The 26,998-nt window shown below is 32.7% G+C and overlaps 1 protein-coding gene across 9 annotated transcripts in view; it reads left to right on the forward strand.

The window, feature by feature from the left end:
• LOC113399630 (uncharacterized protein) overlaps positions 1-26,998 on the forward strand; it is a 325,751-nt gene that overhangs the window by 8,175 nt on the left and 290,578 nt on the right. For all 9 annotated transcript variants that reach the window (XM_064217105.1, XM_064217108.1, XM_064217112.1 and 6 more), the window contains exon 2: positions 20,377-20,401. The gene's annotated coding sequence lies outside the window, so the exon portion shown is untranslated. The remainder of the gene's footprint in view (positions 1-20,376; positions 20,402-26,998) is intronic.

Consider the following 26,998-nt stretch of genomic DNA (forward strand, 5'->3'; position numbering starts at 1 on the left):
AATAGATGCATAATAACTATTTGCTTATTAATTGTATGTATTACTCTTATTATATACTAGCGACCCAATCCGGCTTCGCATGGATGCAATGCTGATAGACCTTTTTAAGGTGTACAATAGTGTTGTACATTATTTTGATCTATTTCGTAGGGTTCAATGGAAGCGCAAAAGAATGTGTTTATTTACGACATCACATTAGAAACCTCTTAAATTATCAGTGTTTCTATATTATATTATGTATGTATTATACATATACTTCCTCTTGAATCACTCAATCTATTACAAAAAACTGCATCAAAATCCGTTGCCTAGTCTTAAAGATCTAAGCATACATAGGGACAGACAGCGGGGAGCGACTTTGTTTTATACTAGGTAGCGATATAGAAGTCATGATAGTATGTATAATAAAGAGATAAATTATTATAATTACAGTCTAGAAACACATACGTAACAATAGACAGCAATTCTATTATACACACACATACGTATGTGTATAATATATATTTTATATTGTATGTTAATATTGGTACAGTTCTTCTACTAATGCGTGTTTTGTTTTCTTATATCAAGGTTTAAGTTTAATTGGCCCACTGAAATAATGAATATGCTCGAGTTCTTTGTGTATTTGATTGAAGATAGCGCTTGCAAGTAGAAACAGAATCAGCCTTTTAGAAAATTCAACGGAGCTTGTCTAACAATGCTCTATTCCACACGAGGCACCCGTTGGGAGGGTACAAAAAGGTGAATTATTAGATTTCTCACGGCTAGTGGTTTCAATCGGGCGATATTTAATTAAATAAAACCTCATGGGGTTTCGCAGACGCTTTGTATCCAGTTTTAATTTCTACAGTCTGGTCCTTTCTTCTTTAGCTTTAAAAGATCTTCATGGTATTGTATACATTCGAAGCATTACATATTTTAGAATTCGATTTTTTTAAATTCTATTTTTGAACATAAAAATCTGAATCACTCTTATTCAACTGTCAAAGAGCAATAATTAATTTGTACAAACTGTCTTTAAAAAAATAGACACAATATAAAGATAAATAATGTAAAAAAGATAAAGAAGCAACGAAAACTTAATGAGGACGATTTTTTTGGGTGGGGCAGAGTGGAATAAACTCCATATTCGTCTTAGACGGGTAGAGCTACGAGAGCAAATAAATGTTTGACGAATAAGCCTTCCAAGTCAACTTCAGTTAATAGTGTTACTAAACATCCGCTGAAATGTCGCTGCCTCTAACGACCAAGTCTCTTAATTAGCAACAGTGACTTCGACGATCTTAGCGTTCCATTAAATGTTGTTAAATGTGACAACGATCTAAATTCACATACAACACGTACAGTGTATGGTATGTAAATATAGATATCCGACAAATTTAAATAATCACATTAGAAAAAATTACCATTTAAATTAAGTATTTTGTTTTCGTTAACCGCAAGAGTTTCACATTCTACTTGCATTGAAAAAGTTAATCGTACGCTGTCGTTTCTATTTGTTATGCTCCACAAATTTTATTTATTTTGTAGCGAAACTTTGAATTACCTGCCGTTACTGTTTAAAATGTACGATTTTTTCTTCCTCATCTAAATTGGATCAGCATGTTAACTGCCCCAGGGAACTTTCTGGAAGATTAATTTTTCGCTGTAGCTGGTAGTTTTAAAACTTTACATTTTATTGAAATTTTCATGCATACATCATTATCTAATAGATGAAATAGACAAAATAATGCTTTTATTTATAGGGTATTGTAAAAGACTGTATTTAAAATTAGTTAATAAAATAAAATGTTTTAAAAATATCCATAGTTCTATTACCCTTAATATCAATAATTGTAAATACATGAAACCTACAGATTATTGTTAAAAAATTGCTGATTTAGAAAATATATTGTCACTCGAATGTCACGAGCATTCCTACGTTATACAATACGTAATGTATAGAATCAAATAGAACTAACATATCATCAACAGTTTGTTGAATTCGATCCTAAAACTATTAACCGTGTCCCTTCGATGCTAGTTCCTGAAGTCGTTCTACAGGACTCAGGTGTCCTTCCAAATGTTTCTGCCCGAAATCATTTAGTTCGTTCCCTTAACTAGATCCCTCAAGAATAATTTATTTTTATCTGTCCACAGAGGTGGTCTTATAATCACAGGTCTATTGCGACATGCCCATCGCTTTTAAAAGGGGACTTGCTTGAAGTTTTCTATGAATAACAATAAATCATACAATATCTAGTAAGGTTTCTATAAAGTAATTATTTTATTTAAAGATTTGTAAAGTTGCGTTATGCGCTATTTTTCTAACGTAAATAACGACCTGAGCTTTAATGGATTAGATTTTATAATTAGATACTCTTCTAAAAATTTAATTCCATTTATATAAATATACATGGGAATAAATGGGCAACCTAATGGTAAGTGGTCACCAAAACTTAGTGGTGGTAGGATTTGTGTGCAAGCCCGTCTGGATAGGTATCACCCACTCATCGTATATTCTATCGTTAACCAGCAATATTTAGTAACGTTGTGTTCCAGTTTGATGAAGGTTGAGTGAGCCAGTGTAACTACTGGTACTAGGGACATCATATTTTATTTACAGTGCCTTCGTTTATTTTGGGGGGATGTCGACTGTTTGCCATTAGGTGGCTCATTGGCCCGTCCGCCTACCTACATCATACAAAAAAAATCAGAAACCTTCGACTCCATACCCATAAATACAAAGATAAATCATGAGTAGGTGTCGTTACACCTACTAGTATTTGAGTAATAGTCGGTATTGTTGAAAGAGTACAGATAGCCTGATCTTCGTGATCGTGATCCTTTTCAGCGAATAGTCAATCATCTAACAATACTAGGACAATTTGGTGCTATGATAAAATTTTTCGAATAGTGATATACGTCGTGACAATGCGAGGCCCTATCATTTCAGCTCTGAAAAACAGGCTTACTCTACACATCGACGGCTTTACGAAGTCGTACTAACTTCAGTTATGCCTTTTGAAATAGTCATTCACTGTCAGCTTTCGTATTTAAAGTACATTCAAATATGGACACAAAGAAAATCGATAGTTAGCTTAAAGAAATAATATTTCATTATATATCACGATCTTTTGTGGGTTATTATATAATTGCTAGTTTTCAGCGTTTCTCAAAATGTTATAGTAGCTTCGAATATTTATTAGCAATGTTAAAATAAATGTACTAATATTCATTCATTCATTTTATGAAATCATTATATGTACTTGGCTTTATACTAAGTAGTAAGGTTTTGCCACTTGGTGGTAGGTCTTTGTGCAAGCCCGTCTCGGTAGGAACCACCCCCTCATCACATATTCTGCCGCTAAACAGCAATACTTTGTATTGTTATGTTCTGGTTTTAAGGAAGAGAAAGCCTGATGATTGATGACTTCTTACAGCGCTTTATGGGGGGATGTTGACTATATTATATACTATATTACTTAAATTTACTATATTATATAAAATAAAAAAAAAATTGAATTTAAAAATAGTTTTTAAGAATCACCTTAAAGTATCTTAATTTTTTCTATTTCATCAACATTTAATTTAACTAGACTTTAAAGGAAATGTGTGTGAAATATTTTAGAACTCGTTTCTTATGCAGTGTTTACTGGCATATTATATTAACGTAGAGTAAACAAAGCTGTAATTGAACTTTCTCAAATATAAATATATGCGAGAAAATGCCTGAAGGTTTCATTTCATTTCTGTTTCAACATGGAAATGGCACCCACTTAAAAAATGTGTTCGAGCTTTCGCGGTGCGCTTTTGAATGAAGAGGAAATAAATTAAACGATACAGAGCTGTCTTCAAAAGTTTTAATATAATATATGGTTGGTAGAATTTTAATATTTATCTTCATCACGACTTTGTTTAATTAATAAGACAAGCGAACTGCTTCGACTTAGAATCGGCCCATTTGTTAAATACAGAGAATATAAATGAAGAAAAGTTTTTTTGTAACGCCTGACTGAAAAATACTACAAAACCAAGATACATTTAACTTGTACCAGAAGATGCTGCGTGTTTTGCCGAAGATTTAAGTTGATAATATCTTATATACCAGTAGCTATGCTTAGCAGTTTTAGTTATTTTAAATTTAGAAATTATTTCGTGACAAACCTCAATTTGATGTTCTTGTATGTATCTATCTAGAAACATACAACAATCATTGATATGCATATGAATATCTATTGTCTGTACATTTACATTAAATACATAAAAAAATGTAAACACCACAATCATAAAAAATAATCATAGACGATTCAAAGACAAAATATTCGCTATCAGCTAAAACTCGATTCATACAACTGTCAAATAAAATTTCAAAATCTAAGAATTTATTTGTTTCAACATTATTGAGAAGAATTTTTAGATACTCATGCTTAATATACTTTTATAAACTTAAATAAAAGTTGAATTCAACGAAGAATAGTGCTGATATTCTCGATGCATTTTCTGCGGTTTTCGAACAACCTTCGCTAAACCCCCGAATGAACGCTTTTATCTGTCTCCCAAGTAAATATAGAATCTCAGTAACTCTGATATTCTCTCCTCTCAAGATTTCTTCGAGTATCATAAGGATTTTAACTTAAGACCCTAGAAATCTTGAATATTTTAAATTAATATCAAATCTGATTTATATTGGATTATTTTACTTACTGAAAGGCTAAACTCTACATGAATTCCAACAAAAATTCTTATTGATATAAAATTAATAATTTTCATATTCGGGTAGGTTATTAAATTTGCATGTTGTTAACAATTTTTTATGCAGTTTCTTTAACCTCTGTGTTATCTTACACCTGAACTAAAATTTATTTTAACAGTTGGAATTTCGAAAGTAAGTAATGAATACAAACTATAACCGCGTAGTTGTAAAAAAAATATGGCAACATTTCCATGTAGAAACGTTATTCTGTTTTCCTAAAAGAATATTCAAGCAATATCATGACAAACATGATTTGCAAGATTAATATCAAATGACTGAGACAAATTATTGTATAATCCGACTTAGTTTTGTTTTTTACTGTATCGCATCTTGTTTGATTTATCTTTTTAATCTTTAAAAATAAAGTAAAGATGTTCGCTAGACTGTCGGGTCTATTTATTCGAGCCATCTGAGCCCCGCTGTAATGGACAATGCATCTCCAATCTCAAAGAGAACGCCGAATAAATCTTAAAAGTTAAATCTTTGCAACATTTGATAAATGTTATCTAAAGTAAATCATAACAAAAAGTAATAAACATATTTTTCTGATAGATTGATTTTTGTCAGAAAACTATTCTAAGAGCCTTTGCCAGTTGGTGCGTCTGTTTGACTGTGAACTCAGTATACAAAAGCACTAGATGAATATTTATTCAACTCGGCATTGTATTTCTTATTCGTGGAACATACATCCCCGGTATATTTTATCTCAGAGAAAGAAAGTGTTTGTAAAAACAAACTGTATACGCTATGAGGCGATTTTCATACCAAAATATAAAATGAATACCAAAAACCAATTCAATTATTTAAAGATATAAATTAAATGAAAACAGAAAAATTATGTGCTCTTGTTTATTGTCTTATTAAATAATATAATGATTACCGAACTGTAAAATCTGATCGTTATATTCGTTTTCTAAGTTGCAATTACGATAAACTACAAAGGGAGAAAGAATATACTAAATACGTATAATCGCCTTCCTATAGTATGTGATGAGTACTTCTCTCCATCAGTGTTAAGTGCCATAAACAAAGGCGAGTACTACTGAAAGTGGGAAAGTGCGGGCATCGTAAATTATCAGCAAAGGGCAACCGATACAGAAGTAAGGCGACACATAAATCCTACTGACGCATATAACGGGTGCTGCAGACTTTGTTTACTTCGATATCAAATTTCTGGAAATACCAATATGTCCATTGAACTTTGGAATCAAATATATTTTAACGTTCCATAATGTATTATATAAATAGTCACCAATCAGCATCCTGGAAAACATTTCTAGGTAAACTAGATTGAAAATATCCAAATAAAGCTCTTCCGATTCTGGAATATTTTGATAACAAATCAAATTAAAATCTTTTATTCAATGTAGGAGCGTCACATTTACTTGTTGATTGTTAAATTAAAAACTACCACCGGTTTGGAAAAGAAAATACTCTGAACAAAGAAGAACCGTCCAAAGAAATTCAGCGCTTTTTTGTCAGTTTGTAATGGTTTACTATTATTTAATATAACAATGAATGGCTAGGTTTTTCATTCCCAAGGTGTGATATGGAAACAAGCATTCCCTTACATTTTGTTTTAATTTTCAACAGAGGTATTTTATTTGCTTTCTGGAATCATGTTGTTAAACCACCTACCCCACAAAAGAATTACTGACTCTATGCAGTCGAATAAAAGGAGTAATTAGTTTGTGTTTGTTCCTTGTACTAATGTTATGATACCATTTTCTCACAAAATCAACAACAATGTTCTGTACATATAAACCGTTACAAAATATTGTATTGAAGAAGCAACATTTAATATCCTAATTTCTTTCAATATATGCCTCAATTATTGTTTAGAATTTTACTAATAATGTCCCTTCTAGTAAGATTCTATGTTTCCAATATAGAAAGCAAGGCCCGGATAAACAGCTAATTCCATTACGAGAATAGCTCGGCACGGGGTGGCCGTGGACAGTCTTATTGGGCTTTCGAGATTACTTGCTCCTTAAGGTCGTGACAGTCCTGATAATCTTCGAATCAAAAGGGGTGAGAAATGAACTGCTTTTAGCTCTATGCTGTGTGAAATTGGTTAAGGGCGCATAAGATTCGTTAAATCTAATGGAAATTAACCTTTAGGTATCATTACGTACTTATTTGTTTCATGACATGAAATATTGTATATAGTTACGTTTGTAATTTCATCGAAGAAATATCACTAAACTATTTGTCAATGACGTTGACTTCGATATGTGCTGTTATAAAGCAATCAGTCTGTAAACTACTTTCTGCCATAACCGGAAATTATACTCGCGACCCTTGTCACTCACAAGAAGAAGAAGAGAACAAATTTACTTCGACAAAGTTACAAAATCACAATTGGCACAAAATTAACGAGAAAGAGCAGAAATTTGACATACACATACATATTTGTAGGTTATTGATTTCATTTTAAATAATTTTCATTTATTTTTAATAGTTACTATGATGAGTAAAATTCACTAAGCCCTACCTAAATTTACCAGCGTCTTAGCTAATAAGTCTCTCATGCCGGTGTTTGCGTTAAATTATAAAGCTTATTAAGCATTGTTCCCCGGCGTGTCGTAACCTCCCGCAATGAAATGTGCTGCGCCTCATCCAGCAACTTGTGAAGGCTCCTGAATTATTTACCTCGGTCCATATAACCTACTAAGGTTATGGAGTTTAAGAACTCTTTGATTAATTTTGTTGTGAACATTTTCGTTTCTTATTAAATTAACCTCTTTCGTAATATAAAGTATATTTGAATTGTTGGGCTATATTTGTGTCATATTTTGAAGTTTTTTATTGTCATATATTTTTTATTGGTTTTATTCCTTTCGATTTTGAACATTTTTGTAATGAGAAATTAGATGAAATGACGAAATCCACTGAAGAGAAGTGTCGAGACAAAAACGAAAATGAAGAAATAATTTCAAACGGTAATTTAATAAAACCAGATAAAAACGGTGACAATATGAAGGATCTAAACCCTCTAGACTTCAATTCCGCTGATGACGTCAGGTAATTAAATCAAGATATTTTAATAGCTTTAAAATAGATATAAACTACAAAGCAAAGATTATTCTTATATACATATCATTCTTATAAATACATAACACAATAATATGTCTATGAACCATCATTGTTTTGAAATGTTAATGTTATTAAATTTTTTGCCGCTATTTGGAATAAAAACTTACATATTTCTTAATAAATGTTATGTTTTAAAAAATCTCTAATCTGTTTCTAGGCAGACATTGAAAGCCGTTTTTACAAATAAATTTCCGAACTTTGATGAAAATGCTGAAGATTACATTGGACTTAAAAATGACCGTGACAATGACGTAGTAACAAATCCAAATCGAAAAAGTCCTACATTGACCATTAAAACAGACGATTGCAAATTAAATAACAATGATAATTATACTTTGAAAACAGACAAATCAAAAGAATTGCCCTTGTCAAATGAAGGAAAAGGCAAGAAGAGACGAGGAAGACCGCTTAAGACAGAACCATCAAAGAAAATAAAAAGACAAAGCATTTCGGCGATGTACATTGGCAAATTGTCAAACCTCGTGTTTTCGAAACGTGGCAATGAAAGTGACTCAGATTTCGATTCTGCTATATTTTAATTCCCATAAATAAAATAATGCCTCCCTGAGATGTATCCTTTATTATTTTATTACCTCGTTTTTATTTAGTAAGTTCGCGTAATATTTTTTCCTAACCCAGATTCGGTTAGCCGAGTGTATATCGTTTAAGTTCAGACTGTATCGTTGAGCGGCGCTATCGTATTACAGCAATCTCTTAGCGGATCGTATCATATCGGAAATTGAATTTCCGATTGGCTCTCAAGTGCACAGACTGTCTGTAATGGATGGCTCGCAGTCCCTGTTTCGCGAACTTCATGAGAATGATAGATAGTAATACTTGGAATAAGACTCTCAATGTAGAAATTGAACAATGTTATACTTTCCCTTGTTCGCTTCTTCTCGAGTCCGGTGAGGAATCGTTTTAACTGAACGAAAAGTTTGCGGTTGAATGGCTTGCTTGGCTAAATATTAATATTTTCTTATTTTAATGTTATTGCTACAGATTATAGGTATTATTAAATTTTTGTGTTATTAAAAAAGTACCCTTGCCGTATATGTCTGTTTGACCTTGATCAATTCAAAAACTACACACAACGAGGATCTTCATACGGCTTTCACTCATAAATGGAGTAATTCATGAAGAATATTTAAGCGTGTAATACATTAAGAATACACAATGGCTGTAGCTTACTGCCTTAGTGAATATACTATATTCAGCAAAGTAATAAAGTCCCTGCAAGTCCCCATATATAAGTAGCGGCGAGCCTAAGACTCTGTACTTGGCACACAAGCACAGAAATAATCTTTACAGTTCCAAGAATACGGCAATAGAGACCCAACACCCTCACAATATATGAGATACAGGAACTGGGTTACGAAACGATCGAAACGAGAAAGTTACAATTGTACGATGAAATATCCCACGCAGTGGTTGCAATACCAGCTAACATGGAAAGCTTCATATTTTATATCGACGACAGAGCAAACGCGTTGGAAAGACTGGTCGTCACGCATAGCCGTCGCACACGAGGAATGCCAGAAGATTCTTGATTACAATCTAGAAATTGCGATACACCATAGTGATTATACGATTATAAACCGGCTGAACGGATCGGATCCATCCATAAATCCATAAATTAATTAAAACATATTCATTGAATCCTTGCTGTTTTATTGAACAGAAGAAATAATTCATAGAGAAAATTATTTTACATTAAAAGTAATGTGTGTGAGTCGATTTTTTAGGTATATAAAACAAAAAATATATATTTGTATGGCAACCACTAATACCAACTTTAAGTTAACTAAATGTAACATAGTTAAGTCGTATATCTCATTATTTTAATTATCTCATCGTCGTTCACTTCCTGCAAAATATTAATACATTTCTGAGAGACCCGTAGGAAATCATAAAGTATATCTAAAAAGACAATTAATTAATCAAATAAAATAAAAATAACTTTCTCAAGTACGAAGTTAACCCAGCTGTTAACGTAAGCCAATTTACAAACTTAAACAATATTCTTTAGAAAATCTAACAATAGCAACGAAAGTTCGTTGAACATAAAGCTGTTGGACCAGCGGATCAAGCGCAAAAATACGACAGGAGGAGAATTTTCATTTCCACAATGTTTCGAGTAAATTCCCCGTCCGATTCACCCCACTCCACCCGATGTTTGTTCACGTTTTGACAGATAATGTAATATGTAGTGAGGGAAATTGGGTTTGAACCCTGATAGCAATCCGGTATATTGTTATTGCATCTGACATGTCTGGAGATGCCTTTAGGTTTGCAATATTTGTGGTGATATCATAACGCTGTCATAATGCTTATAAAATTTTATTGTACTACGTGTTGAGTCTTGGACTAGGATCAGCCGCACTTTGGCAGTTTTATATACGATTAAGTGGAAAGCGTTATGCTTTTTGAGAATAGCCTTTTCATATCCGAAGTTAAAACTCAGTAAGATGTTTTTATATCATCAATATAATTACACGCTAAATGCATATGAATTATACATCTTATAGTATTTTTTAAACAAAGTTAACTACTAAGTGAGTGAGTAGGCGTAATTACGGACACGAGGGATATAATAATATCTTATATCCTACCGTTGCTTTTGTCCTATGAATAAAAGAGTTCGTACGTGTTTTTTTAATTGAGTTCAAAGTTATAGTTGTTGATGCATTATTACTGTATTCGTGTAGACGATTCGTGAATCTATTTCTTACAACAAAAATATATAATACATTCCTCCGGCTATATTCGTAGATAAAACCTAATCAATATTGTCTTCTTTACATATGATTCGTGTAGTATTTAATAAAAATGATATTTTTTTAATTGTATCAACAAAAGTACCGCTGATTATGACAGCCCAGTCCCTTATTCTGTTAGATTTATCATCAATATAGATTAGAGTATCTCCGATAGTATTTCCCGCGCATGCTTGGCACGCACGTGCGAGTCTCAGTTTCAGTAGGGCGGCCTAATTGTAGGAATACACGTGAGCTGTACAATCCCAGGTTGAGGTCTAATAATGAGCTAAGGTACCTCCAACTAGACAGGCGATTTAATTGTGCATTTTAAATTACTAAGGGAAAGTCATTGTTAGAATGTCCGGTTTGATAGTGTGTGGCTTCTGATATTAATACTTTTATAATAATATGTTTAATTTTATAAATTATATATTACAAATTATACAATAATATTTGAATTTAATCTATAAAACTTCGGTTTAAATATTTAATAAATAAAAAAACAATAATTTTGTCCGTGATCAGAACATTCTAGAACTTAGGCTGGTCGCTGGTCTAGCTTACGGCATTAATTATTATTTTTGTTCTTTTATTTCTACGAAATAATATCAATTGCTTAAATTTCTGTTAACTATATCTTTGTTTAGTCTAGCATTTTATTATAAAGTCTATTCATGTGTAAATGAAAATAATATATACCTATGGTGAACTGTGGATTAATTCATTAAAATTAAGACAAAAGCACAATTAACCGTTAAATATTGTTTTGAATTTGGAAGTATAATATGATTCATAGAAGGATATAAAGGTTATTATAGATTACAAAATAACCAGCTAAATGTCAAAGCAATGCCTTATTATGTATTCATCCGAGATGATCTCATACGAACAACCTAGACTATATACTCGTAGTAAAAAGACAAAGAAAATCTTTATTGACGACAGAAACAGGTATTTCAAACACAGAACATTAACTAAATAACATCTGCATTATTACAAAAAGCAATAAAATAAAAAAATAAATCATTAGAAACCTTATTTGTTAGATTTGTATTCAAAAAAATATTAAACTAAACTTAGTTGTTGAATAAAATACAAAACGAACCGAAAATCGATGATGTTTCAATATTGATAAGATTTAACTAAAATCACAGATTCATCCTCTAGAAACACCGTAGTCCAGAAAACAGAATATTACAGGAACATTAACTATTATTGTCTTAAATCTTATTTGTCATAAATAGACATATGTATTTACTAGTTCTCACCCGCGTGTAAGGGAGGGGGATCCTATGTTTTCGGTATAAATAGTAGCTTGTATTTACTTGACGATTGGGTTTTAGCGTTAAAGCGTTATAGATAGACTTACTTTCGCATTTATAATATTAGTACAGATTGTGCATACATTTCAGCACATAATACCACAAAAGAGAGTATTGACTAGTAACGAATGTGTGACTTGACACGCGTCAACCGATAAACGCCATTGAAAGCCGCGTATTGTGTACAGACACAAATGTATAGATGCTTAATGGCCTACAATTTCAGAGTCTGGTGAATTAAAATGAACGTTTTCTTGACTACTAGTTTCAATGGCTTCGAGTGGTTAGGCTCTGACTATTCGTAGTCGTATTGACAGGTATTAAAACATATTGTTTTAATACGTCACGACTAACATTGAATATCCTTATTATCGTATCTATATCATTAGTATTATAAGTACGAACTGAACTCTGTCTGTTAGTCTGTCTGTCTGTTGTGTTTTCATGTCAATCACAAATTACTGAAACGAATTTGATGAAATTTGGTAAGAATCAAGCTTGAACCTCAACGAAGGACTTCGGCTACTTTTTTATGTCTTGCACTTAAAGACCAACCCCTAATACGTTGCAAATTTCGATGAACTCCTTACTCATATTATAAATGCGAAATCAAGTTCTTTTATTTTTTTACGTTTTTTGTTTTAACCATGTACTCGACCGAATATCACGAAATATCACGATCACGTTGCCATGGGTACAGTAAAGTGCAGTACACTTAAGGACTCAGGGTACCTAAGACCTGCTCCCTAAAGAGCTGGCGAATTTCCGATCGAAAACTACCAATAAATTAATATAGAAATGAAAGTATCGAAATGATAATTCTTAAAACAAATAATTATTATTACTCGAACATTGAAATTAGAGCTGTAAGAAATATTAACCATTCCTTCCATCGCTTACCTTGGGAGCTAAGATAACCCTCGTGCCTTTAGTTACAAATTTAATGGCATAGACCGAACAGAAAACGAAATCTAAGGCGTTAAATGGATTTAAACTCTGAGATTTTAAATGTAGAACGTATTCGTCATCGTTAAACACGCGGTACATCCGCAGCCATAAACATGTAATTTTCAATTAGAAGCTGACGAACGAACTGTAATCTTAACTTTTATTACTTCACTCAGTTAATTACTTTTAACGGACGAGTTTGTACCAGAGGAGCTTCTTAATGAAATTCAGTCTAGCAAGATATCTCTGTCGTAATGTTCCTAAAGTTTGAGCACTACATATAGGGATATGTGACAGACAGTTTTCCATTAACTCGCGAGCTAAACGAATGTAAATCCCCGTACACACGGGTGCAAATTCACTAGCTTCATTTAATAATGAATTAATTAATGCATCGCTGCAAGTTCCGAGACGGGGCTTGAAACTTGGGAACTTCGTCTCCAAATGCCTCGTAGGTATCGTTTTCCGACTAAGTTATTTTTGGCTGTACGCCTACGGGTTTAGGATCGTGTTTCAAATTGTGATTAAGTTATGTTTGTTTAATAACTTAATTGTTAAACTGTCTTAACAGTTTTCGTTGTTCTGTTTGTTAAGACAGCCATCATTACTTTTCTCGAAAAGCTTTTTGGCTGTTGAGCATTGTGACTGTTTATTAGACATTATTTTTTGTAATTTAGCACGTGAGGAGAAATGGGTTTGAAAATAAAAAAAACAATGATATGGGTCGTTTAATTGTTTTATTCAATTCGTTCCACACATTTTTAAATATCGAATGTTATTATCAATCAAGTCAATGTAAACCAGATAACCAGATACATCAGGACGATGAGTAGAATACTTTTGTAGGTTAAAAATACATCTTACTCGTTATGTAAAGAAATATGCAAAAAAATATTCTTCGCTAGTCGTCAACATAACATAAAGCATTTTCACGGTGTTAAAATGGTTTATAGCGAAGGCGAGAGTATAGCTCGAGACCAAGTTCCGTAGTAAAAAACCCTAATTTCCTGCACCCTTTCATTTATACCCGGGCAATCTGGAGCCCTGTAGCTTATTTATAGGGGTCCCGGTCGTTTGATGGGCGGCTGTCAGAATGCGTAATGATAAAGACTGTAAAAAACGTTGCAGACTTACTTCTACGACGAGTAAAGTTAAATAAACGCAATAAAATTTCGAACTAAACTAAATTTACTAGTAAGATACATAATACTAAAATGTAACAGGGTCAACAATGGATTAACGTCCGACTGTGTAGACCTGACCTCTTCTTTAGAGATAGATTCATAGATACGTAGTTTTATCAAAAATTAAGGAAAAGGACTTGAAACTACTAGTATTCCACGACGCTGGTCCAATGCGGGTTGGATTATAATTTTATTCGTCACACGCAGTTTTCTTAACGATGTTTTCCATACATACCGCGATAAACATAAGCAAAAACGAAACACGCGAAAGCGATGCTTGCAAGGATTTGAACTTGCGATGTACTGGATCGTCTGGGCTATATAAATATATTATAAAACTATATATATTATAATCATATTGCCCAATTTAATAAGTCACTTATAAAACGATAAAATAGTGAAATTGAGTAATTTTAGTCCAGCACACAGCTTTTTGAAACCTTGTATTACCACGGAGACTATCAACCTAATACTTATTATCTGATTATTTATAAGTTAAGACAGACTAATTTTTGTCGGTTGTCTGCAGTGCCAGTACCAAGCTCACTACATATTCATGTAGAAGAGTTTACGAGTGTTAGTTCGGTCGTTTGGTCTTGTCAATGATATGTTATCATTATTTCTATTTTTAGACATAAATTATGAGATGCTGTATTTTTTCAAATACAAAGTTCGTTAACCTCTTTATTTCAATGTAATAATAACACTTGACTGAGATTTATTACAGGAGAAAGGGACAGATATATAAATGAACTTTTTTTTTATCCAAGTTTCATTTCATTTTTTCTATTGCCTATTAATATTTTTTAGATTTGATACTGTTTGCATATATATTTTGTGCGATCGCAAGTACATTATCAACAATAATATATATGTTTATAGTACACATTTATTGTTCCTAAATAATAAAACAAGTGAATTAACAATTATCTGCTTTTTCCGAGGCTTAAAGATCTTCATTCTTCAATTTAACAGCTATAAATTTTCAAGGGTTCCTTGTTATCCCAAGCACAGTATTTAATTTGACTTTTTCTCGCTGCAATATATTAAATTGGACCTTTTTCTAAATCAGTTGAAATTCACTTTAAGTCGACTCTATTTGACGGTTTTCGGCTTGAATTTTAAAAGGCGACCTTAATTACCCTTAGCGCGGATTCAAATGGGTCGAGATTGTTGAAACATAAATTGCTCCATTTTTTATTGTTTATTAAATCGCTCTTTGTTATGAACTCGGCCGTTTAGCGCAGGATGCGTTTAATAAAAGTTACCTATATACGAGTTAATTAAATTCATTATTACAGTTTCGTATATTCGCTTCAGCGGATTTTTCGTTATCTGTAGAACTCTTTTTGTAGAACATTGAGCAAGCCCTGTTAGGAAGGTACCAGCTACTCATCACATATATGTAACCCGGTTTAAAGGGACACAAAATATTGGTTTCAAGGGTTAGTTGTGCATTGGCTATTGCAATGTAAGGGATGGTTAATATTTCTTATAGTTCCAATGACAACTTAGCTTCAGTTGGTCTATTTGCAAAACAACCTGTTTCAATAAAAAAATAAGCTAAGAAAATAATAACCAAGTAAGAATATCCATCCAAGATTCTACCTTCAGGTTTTTATTAGATAATTTTCAATGCGAACATTGGCACGATTTTGCTGTTTGACCTTTGATCATGTAAAATGACATGTAGGTCTTCCTGCTAAGGTCAGTGGGACACGCTTGTGCGATAAGGCAGGGCGTCGGAGGGAGGGGGCAGATAACGTCACTCGTTACTTCTCGCTTGTCAACTTGACGTTAATGCTAAATATGTATCTAAAAAAAAACGTTTCCTTAAGTATTTTTTATGTTACAATTCCCTAGTATTTTCACGTGAATTACGAAGCCTTTATCCCAATTTACTAATAGTTTAAATAAAGAAGAAAAAAAATTAAGCTATCTCGACGAGAAGAATGAAAATTAAATAACTTACAAAGAAAATATTTATGCCTCCTGGAATTTAGAGTTCATAGTATGAAATTTAATATCTACGAACTAGGCTTTAGGTTTTCATATACTTCACTCGAATACAAAACCAAACTCATTCCGACTTTCCCACATAAAAGTACTGGAGGTATTAACACAGTAAAGTACACTACATTTCTACTTGGAGTCTTGTTTGCTTTCAACGAAGGCTATTAAGTTGTTTATTACTCAATCTACACTCGTACCTGTAGCTCGTTATGTGTTTTAACTATTTTATTCATATTCCTCTCTGTGAATTAACCGAGATACTTTAAAAATAAAAAAAATAAAAACATTGCATATATTTCGCCATTAATATAAAGCAAGGGTCTCGATTATATAGATTTCATGATAATTTGTTTTCCTTTAGAGTAATAAGAATAATATGTAAAACAAACTTTTGTTAAAACTCTAGTAGTTTTTGTGAAGGAAGAAGGTCTTACGATGAGATATTTAATTGTAAGAATTATTTAATTATAAATTAGATAATAAAAAACCCCGCTGACTGCCTTTCTCTTGTATCGTTCTCGTGGCTAATTTTGACAATAAATAAGGAAGTGTATGGTTTCCTTATTCATATAAAGTAAAAACTCGTTAATGTATCACTGCTGGGTAAATAGACAGATATATAGACAGACTTTCGCATTTATAATATCAGTACAGATGAGATATCATCCCCTGACTGATTGGCCTTGGCCTCCTAATGTTAAGTGCTCATCACATGATCAATGCGCCACCAACCTTGGGAACTAAAATGTTATAGCTCTTGTGTCTGTAATTACACTGGCTCACTCATCCTAGAAACAGCAACACAACTTGGTGGTACTTATCCAGACGGGCTTGACAAAGCACTACCATAAAGTTAAGATTTAAAACGAAAATATATTATTTATATTTTTTCAGTATAAGTGATAAGATTCTTTGTTCGACTGACAAATGAAGTGTAGGTATCCTAGATACTTAATTATTCCGTCTAGCATGTGCTCCAATAATATGGAGCGACAGCTGGCTGGACATGTGATTGTGTAATTGAAATGTTTATTGTTTCGTCCTTCACTACGCTTATTACGTAAATTATTTTCGCTGGCAAATTTTCTAGTACATTTTCTATACTTTTATTTTACATTTAATGTCGAACCAAACATTTTAAAACCATTAAAATTATACACTAAATAACCGAGAAAATTTACAATTGGTAAAACTCATTTCAAATACTACGTTTGGTATTACTTATTTTGGTCATTTTGACCTTTTTGGTGTTTTCTTCACATTCTTCAGGGGCATTAGGTGTATCTACCCGATGGCAAGTGGGCACTACCACCCGCAGACATTGGCACTGCAAGAAATATAATGATCCCAATATATATCACCAAAGCTCCACCAACCTTGGAACCAAAGCTGTTAGTTCGCTTAGGCCTATTTGACAGTAGAATATGTGATGGTTGGGTCGTACCAACTCAGAAAGGTTTGCAGCCCAAGATATAATCAAGAACAATAATTATTGTACATATCTAATAAGTTTATTTGAATGTTGTGTTATTGTTCAATTGAAATAATTCACATTAATATACAATTTTTCAATGATGCGCAGATAGAATATACGTTCGTATTTCATCCGTGATGATCATAATTTGTTCCCTTTGTAACAGGAATGATGCTTGTGCAAATGTAGCTCGTTTTGTATGAATGGCTTTAATCAAGATCTTTTTACTTGGTCGCTTCATAAACTCGTCCCCTCTCATATAACGTTAGTGCAAATTGTCTTCTTCTGTATAAACATGAATCAGCTTTTCATTTTCACTTCTTTCATTAAACTGTGAGATATTTTTCTCTTTATAAGGTTAATTTATATGCTAATTTATATATATATTTATCTTTCTTAAAGACTCCGTAGCTACGCGTGTGACTAATCACATAATATACCCTTATTTGAAAATGCCGCGTACTTTATTGAAGTAGCTAGGACATTATAACATTGATTTTTTGGTTTAAATCATACCATAAAAATCAAAATCAAACATTTTTATCAAAAAAATCACAATTATATTTTACAAAATGAGAATTTAATGATATATAAGAATAAAATTAGCAAAACTAGAATATTTCTGGTACACAATATTTATTAATATATTTCATTTGCTTAATAATGATAACTTGATGTTATTGTTGTATGACAAGAATAATAATAAATAATACTGACTGTATATATGCTGTGCACGTGGAGAATGTTCTTGATGAATACCTCCCATTTGTCCCTTGCCAAAGGACCATTAACTTCCCACCGAAAGGTTTCTATAATGTACTTCAAGGGCATTAGTGTGCCCACAAAACGTTTAAGGGCCTCCGTAGCTTAAGGCCCCCCGGAGTGCTTCCGATATGACGTCATATCCGATTTGATTGATGCCTAAGAAAAATGTTTTTATTGTACTGAATTGAACTGAATAGAATTGTAATTACCGCATCTTTCAAATCACATAAGAACTTTTTATATCCATCCCATTGGCTCAATTCAGCACGTGGACAAGCTGAATTGATTCACCGTAAATCATCGTTACCTAAATATTTCGTATGAAGTTCGGCCACAAGTGCTTTCAACATTTCAACTAGACCCTACTCCTTATCATATTAGTTGTAAATTAAAATAACCAGTACGTTAATGTCTATGCGACGTGTATAATTAAAAAAATACAGAGCTAATACAAGCATGGGAAGTTTTATTCATGAAGATTTTTAATTTGTTATGAAGAAAGAAAGCGAAATACTAAATCTTGAAATAAAATGACGATTTTTCCAGTAACTATCATCTGACCAAACATTTGTCCAAAATATGTCCAATATTATTTTTGTTGCCATTTTTACCCTTCGACTATCTGTTGCATGTAAAATTCGTATATTATACTACGAATTCGTTGCCTATTTGTATGGGGATTTGTATTATTACGTTTCCCCTAGAAATGCAAACATATTTTTAAATGCATCTCAAATAACATCAACCAAATACAGTATGATCCGTATTTGGTAAATTATTGCCAATTTCGTGCCAATCCCATAACCCCATGTGTTTTTTTGTACACTATATTTTTCGTCTTCTTTTGGTGTAGGACATAGCGAATAAAAAGCCTAATATACAATTTAAACTGACGTGTTTCGACTTCGTAAAAGCAGAGCTCAGTTTAAAGGTATTTTAAACATTTATGTGCAGGCTGGTGTTGTTAGTATTTTAGCAATTCTTTTAAAATCGTATATATTTTACATTATTTACTAAATCTCTTTAATATACGCATAAAAATTCGTTAAACAGTCGGTTTCATTAGTGTGGTTATAACAAATTATACACACACAGGATTATATAAATGAACTTTTAATCTGGAACCATTTTCGCCGAACAATGTCCAAAAACAGTTCAATATTACTACAATAGTTTATCACTTTTAAGGGAAATCACTGATAACGATCATTTAAAATATTTATGATATTATCTTAATAGTTCAAAGATTTGTTTCTCATGTTCTTTGAAATTTCTCAAAACTTTCTCACCGCTGCTTTTCCCCAGTTCCCGCTGTAATTCGAGCCCTTTCGTAAACTTTCCCAACTGCTTCCAGGGGAGTGATAGCTGAGTTCAGTAATTTTAACTAATGACACTTTGTACTGAAGTCGGCTTCATGCGTAAAGTTGCTTCCCAGTGCCTAACATGTACCACTTGCTATGGTACTTACGATGTAAGCAATGTAATTTTCGGATAATATAAGTAAATTACTTTAATATTGCCAACATTTTGCTAAGTCTAGCAACTATCTTTGCTCGTAAAACCGCTGTGTCTTTTATTTTTATTAAAATTTTCGGAAAACGTCAAAATATGTTAAACGAAATATTGAGTTGTAATATAAAATAAAATGATTAGCAAACCTTGCCATAAAATGTTACGAATAATAATGACAAGATTATTCTTTGGTTTAAATTACAAATTTAAAAAAGATCGTCTTGTACTGACTTTAAATTATACGTAATCGTTACAAGTGTTTCATGATATATATTCGAATTAGGCCTTTCTCGTAGTATAACTTCCTATCTGAAGGATGTAAAAGCACTTCAAGATAACAGTACTTTACTGAAGTCTCGTTGTCTCTGACAAATGTCTTGATAGACGAAAGGGCCTTGATAGCACTATAAAGTCCTCTAATTTACATACAAATAATTGTAACAGATTGCGTCTCTGAACCATTTTCCCGCAAATTGTGTTCATTTGTATAATTTGTCAGACGCCACTTGATTCAGTTACGCCGATTTTGATGTAAATCGCTTGATTAATTAATGTTTTCTCTTTTCAGATTTCAAGAACCGCTTCATTTGTAGGTCCGCATATTGATTGAATTATTTCATTTAAAACTTATGAATTTTTGTTAAATTAATTTGTAATAGATTATTAATTTAATTCACTCTATAATTTGAAGCAGCGATTGCTTTTGAGTATTTCATAGCTTCTGCTTTATAATATACACGAATACAAAATATATCTACAAACGATATTTGTTAGTTAAAATATTGTATAGTTAAGTTATTCTATTTTATATGTACGAATTAAAATTAATGAGATGGCCCATTGGTTAAAACGCGTGCATCTTAACCGATGATTTCGGGTTCAAACCCAGGCAGGCATCACTGAATTTTCATGTGCTTAATTTGTGTTTATTCATCTCGTGCTCGGCGGTGAAGGAAAACATCGTGAGGAAACCTGCGTGTGTCTAATTTCAACGAAATTCTGCCACATGTGTATTCCACCAACCCGCATTGGAGCAGCGTGGTGGAATATGCTCCCAACCTTAACTAAACAAAGGGAGAGAATGCCTTAGCCCAGCAGTGGGAAATTTAAACGCTGCTAATGAAAAAAAATTCTCTCAGATGTTACATATCATTCAATGCAAACCTAACATAATTATAGACGATAAAATCCAAGAATAATGCTTTCTGTAACGAATAGCCCCATGCAATTAGCTCAACCGGACACTTATAATTGTTTACGGAGGAAATTGTCGGAATTTCCTCGCTGTAATGAAAAATGTCCGAGACTTTGTCTTTGCTTCTTTATGGCTTAAGTTTGTGGTTGGGACTTAAATTATTTTAAGTGCGCCCATTTGAGAGCGCTCGCGGTTATCGTCTGCTGCCTGTGATTAATGTCGCTTGTGTTGAAGGTAGCTTCAGCGGCTAAGTTATTGCAACTATTGTTTTAAATTGGGGACCATTGTAGGGGTATATTCCTTGCATATACTGCTGCCCTAGTACTTATCCTCTATAACTATTTCGTACATTGTACTCTTGCCGACTTTAAAATTGTTAAGTGTATTTTGTTTAATTGTTATACAATTTAGCCTCATACTACAAAACGCTTAAAAAAAGAATATTTGTTGCCGTTTATAGCAACGTAAGTAAACATAAACGGGGAACAGATAAGACGAGTAGGGAGGTTAATTTAAAAAAGCTTTTTAGAAAACCATAATATTTTTCCCTTAAATCTCAGGCAGTTATCTGCAAGCCCGGTTTTAATTAAATGTTAGTATCAGATGGAAATGAGGACTTTTAAAATGTGAGTTATAATTTTTTTTAACAATAAAAATGTCTGTAATATACCTTGTTCCCTTTGCTTTATTTTTATTTTTAGGTAAGCTATGTGATATCACACCTAAAAAATTGTACTCCAATTTTTTTCCTGCTCACAATTTCATAATTCTAAAATGTTTTTGTATTTTTTTTTCTCTCGTATGATGTGTGGGTTGATATATTCGCCTGTAATAAACCATAATATTTCTGGCAGCTTTAATGTTTATGTACTGACCATTTACTATATTTGCCAGTGGTAATTGCAAGTCGGGCGATTTATTTGAATTAATAAAAGTTCAAGCTTCTGTTAGATGATCTCCGTGGTCGAAGTAGTGTGTACACACTTTTTCATGGGTACGCCACTCCGAGGTCCCGGGTTCGATTCCCGGCCATGTAGTCGATGTAGAAATAGTTCATTAGTTTTCTATGTTGTCCTGGGTCTGGATGTTTGTGGTACCGTCGTTACTTCTGATTTTCCATAACACAAGTGTTTTAGCTACTTACATTGGGATCAGAGTAATGTATGTGATGTTGTCCAATATTTATTTATTATGTATTTAAAAGCTTCGTTTGGCTCGAAAGATACATAGATTTTACTTAGAAAAAGTTAGTTCGTACTTTTCTTTTACACGAATTATCTCAGATATGTAATACTTTGACGAAATTCAATCGTAAGTAGAAATAATCTTGAACGTAAAGTAATACTACATGTTTTTATCATGTTTAAAATTTTAAATCAAACAATGTATAATGCAAAATATTTAAATGTTACGCGGGTAAAAATAGAATGTCAGATCTTAAAAAATCTCCGTCCCCGAATATAACCTGATCGAATTAAATTTTTATTCACGGCAATTTCGCGAGCGCTTATATAATACAACGAATTTTAATAAAATGAAATTACTAAGGGCGGCTGTAAAATTTGAGGACATCTGAATTAATGCCGGAGAATAATTGAGTCCCCTACATTCACGCACAAAGGGTCATTTTATGTTTGTTTTATTAAATTTGTTTCCTTACTTCCTCAGGGAAGTGGGTATAAGAATTTATGAACAGAACATTATATATTTTTATTTACACCGTTTTTGAACACCTTACTTTATAGTATCTATGTATGTATGTAAATAGTAAACCAGAAAAGGATTAAAAACCTAAACGGATATTATTATTATTTTGGCTTTATCCCATTTCAATGGGTTGTACCATCGTTCATCTCAACCTCCCGTTATATCCGTTCCGTTCCCCAAACGTCATCCCTTCCGAAGCTTATCCGTTTTTTTGTCATCTTGTCGTAGCTATCTACCTCGGTACTATTATCAACAGATTGTAAATATGAGGAAATACAAACAGGACAAGATTTTTTCCGATTATGAGCGGATTAAACAGTTATTATTTGACTGGATTTTGAAGGAATAAATCCAGTTCAAAGTTCGATTTTGCTGAATCACACAACCAAAGGTTGATATTCGTTAACAATATATATATAAAATCAGGATTTGCTTGGTTGTAGACCTTTGTGCGAGCTTGTCTAGGTAGATATTACCTGTCTGGTAGTAGACCACCCATTCGTCACATATTCTACCGCCAAGCAGCATATACTTAATATTGTGATGTTCCATTTTGAAGGATTAAAGTGAGCTAGTGTGACTTCAAAGAACATAACATCTCAGTTTCCTAGGCTGGAGACACATAAAAGTCATAAAAGTTATTTCTATCGGTAATGATTAATATTGCGCCAATGTCTACGGTTGGTTTCTACTTACCATCAGATGGCCTATTAGCTGTTCCACCTGAACACGACATGAAAAAAAAAAATTTTTATACTTACTCAAAATCTAGATCTGACATAAGCATTTTTTGTAAATCCTTTTCTGTTTATATTTCTATAGTAAACAGCATTACGCTATTTTCGCTTACTACATTATCTTTTCGCGAATGAAATATGAAATTGCGTTGGCTCAAGACGCTCTCTTAAATATTTATAGCATAAAATATCCAAGGAATGAGTGTTTATTGCCTGTCATTGATATAACATAAATATTTGACTGTGGCTTAAGCAATTTGGAAACCGATCATCCCACTTTTATAGGCCATGAATTCATACGACACAGTCCTGTGTGGATTTTACTATAACTACGGGATAACGGTTCCGTATAAAAATATAAGGGTGGGTGGCGATTGTATGAAAAATAAAATGGGCACAGTTGTAAAAAATTAAGTGTCTCTCCTAGTTTTGTTAATATTATCAAACAAAGATGTATGATCAAAACTATACTCAGAACTAATTTATTACAAACGTACGAAAACATACGAAAACGTTGCCAGGCAACCTGCACGTGTCGTGCAAGATTTGTATACTTCAACTTGTAGTGGAATTAAGGATTAGACCTTCCCCTTAAGAGGAAAGGAGACACCAGCAGTGGGATATAAATGAGTTGTTACTTTAATTTGTTTTAATATATAATATTTGCATTTGTAAGTTAATAAACAGCTTAGGCTCTAGCAGCATTCGCATATAGAAATCAGCAAAATATCCGCAGTCTAAGTCAAGGCGCTTTTCGCTTTTTCTTTAGAGGTCTGCAGCCACTTTTACAACACATTCATAATAAACAAATAATAAATACACAACAATTTTTAAAGCAATTTTTATATTACATTTACATTACATTAGCAGCTTGTAAATTTCCCACTGCTGGGCTAAAGGCCTCCTCTCCCTTTGAGGTGAAGGTTTGGATCATATTCCATCACGCTGCTCCAATGCGGGTTGGTGGAATACACATGGCAGAATTTCGTTGAAATTAGACACATGCAGGTTTCCTCACGATGTTTTCCTTCACCTCCGAGTACGAGATGAATTATAAACACCAATTAAGCACATGAAAATTCAGTGGTGCTTGCCTGGGTTTGAACCCGAAATCATCGGTTAAGATGCAAGCGTTCTAACCACTGGGCCATCTCGGCAGCTCTTATATACACATACGTACACCTATTTAATAAAACGATAAAGTAAAGTCATGAAGTTATTGTAAAACGTTTATCTGAGGAAATTAAAGAGTACCCAACAAGTCTGATTACATTTGAGTTTAAATAAATAACTCGGTTTGCTTTGAAAGCAAACTACAAATGTTTATTTCATTAAACCGTTAAAGTTGGATGAAAAACAACGACTTACAAACACATTTATTGTTGCTACATTTCTGCGCAATTTACCGACTTCTTGCAGTCAAGTAGGGGGAAATAGTTATCTACTTGGAGTTTGTAGTAGCGATTTTGTTTCTCTTAGTGTTGATATGGAGACGCTGGTTATGGTCTAGTCGCGAATCAACGAAACGAGAATTAGAAAAAGACAAAATTATTACAAAGAGAGAAAACAATACAGTTTTTAAATTATGCTTAAGCCTGCGAGATTCGGGGATGTCTGTGTCGTGATGTAATTTAATTAGATTCTATGGCCATGTCATTATTTATATTTATTAAAAGAGTAGATACTATTCTAGAGTCATGTACTTTTTCGTTTGTAAGTATGAATTGCACTACATTGAAATCAGTATTACGAAAGGTCAAATGTTGATCGATATCAGTTACAATATCTCCAAAAAACTTACATGGAGTTTCGTTTTTTATATAACTAGTTGTTGCACGCGGCTTCGCTTTCAATTTAGGGATTGATCGTGCTAGGTATAAAAATTCATCGGAATCCTTTCACGGCGATCAAGCTTCCTTCTAACCAAATTTTATCAAATTCGTTTCAGTGGTTTGACCGTGATAGAGCAACAGACAGAGTTACTTTCGCATATATAATATTAGTACATACGTAGATTATCCATCCTTTCCATAAAGTTCCCGAAAACATTTTGAGAAATATAAACTATTCTACACGTCTGTACGCTACCAACCTTTATGTTCAAGATGTTATGTTCCTTGTGCCTGTAATTACTTCGCCTAACCCTTCAAATCGTGGCATAGCAATACGAAGTATCGTTGTTTGCTTTAGCTGCGGTAGTTTTTCTGATATACGACTTTTTGGTTGGGCAACAATTGTTTATCATTCTCTCGACAAGTTTCAAACTTTTCCCATACGTCTAGTGGGTACTTGGTCCGTGTTTTTTGTTTCCGACTTTCCTGCGGTTGCTTCGTATCGAGTTATGAATTAGTTTTTGTTTGGTTGTATGATTTTAAACTTTTTAATGGCTTAATTTTCCAGCACCTGTTCAAGTTTTATTTGATGGTAGTTGTGCAATGAAACTTTGTTAATAATTGAGAGTAATTAGGACTGACCTCCAGTCTAAAACGTCAAAGTTAAGTTAACAAATATGTGGTTAATCTGATTTGTCATTGGTCGATGGCAGACGATAGCAAAATAGATGACCAATGAGCGTTCAGATTGAAGCCAAATTAGTTAAGTTGCCTTCGAACAACGTTTGAAAAGATTTAGGTTAACTTAAGTAATACAAAAAAAAACATACATGTCTTGTTTTTCAACATCGTCTCTAACGATTTCGATGAAACTTTTGCAGACTTTGGGGGACATTAAAGCTTTCGAGACATATCAACTTCGTTCAATTTGTATATTTGAATAAATAATTAATTCAATTATAAATAGAAAAATATTCTAACAATTTTTAACGAACAAAAATATAACGTTAATAAAATCTCACTTTACTGATAAATTGATAGAAAAAAACTCCTTTAATACTTCGAACAAGATATTATATTATTATACTAAGCAAACAGGAGCATATTTGCGACATAACGTAGACATGACAAACACTAATTTATCTTAATTTAGTACCTGTATACTTAAAGCGCTGAGATAAATGTATGGAAATCGTAGTGCTCGGAAAATTCATATGAAATAGTTGTAATTTTCCACTCGTTTCGCATGCGGGCCCCGCTTTTAGTGCTTATTATAAGTTGGCTCGTGATAAGACAAAATAAATAATACTACTTAGACTTTATTTCCAGTGAACACAGTATTTTGGATGATTTATACGTTCTGCCATTATTCATTTTATATTTGGGTATATTTATTTAGTTACATTTGGGAATATCGTTAATTTGATTTAATGCAGTTTGCTAAGGAGTTACGTGGGAATTACTTCCACTATTTAAAAAAAAAAAAACTATTTTAAAATTTTATTCAGTTCTGTTAATTATGTGGTTGTCTTTGTAACCTATTTCAACCACGTTGGACATACTCAAAGAACGTTTTATTTAGTTGGGTGTGCACCGTATGATATTTTTACGTCACCTACGTAGAATATATCAATACGGCACACGCTCAAATCGAGATACACTCTCTATAGAACGAGGGAGACTTTTGTGCGAGATTTCATTGTGACTAGCGAATTATAC

This window comes from Vanessa tameamea, chromosome 15 (assembly GCF_037043105.1).
Source record: "Vanessa tameamea isolate UH-Manoa-2023 chromosome 15, ilVanTame1 primary haplotype, whole genome shotgun sequence".
Classification (NCBI taxonomy): domain Eukaryota; kingdom Metazoa; phylum Arthropoda; class Insecta; order Lepidoptera; family Nymphalidae; genus Vanessa; species Vanessa tameamea.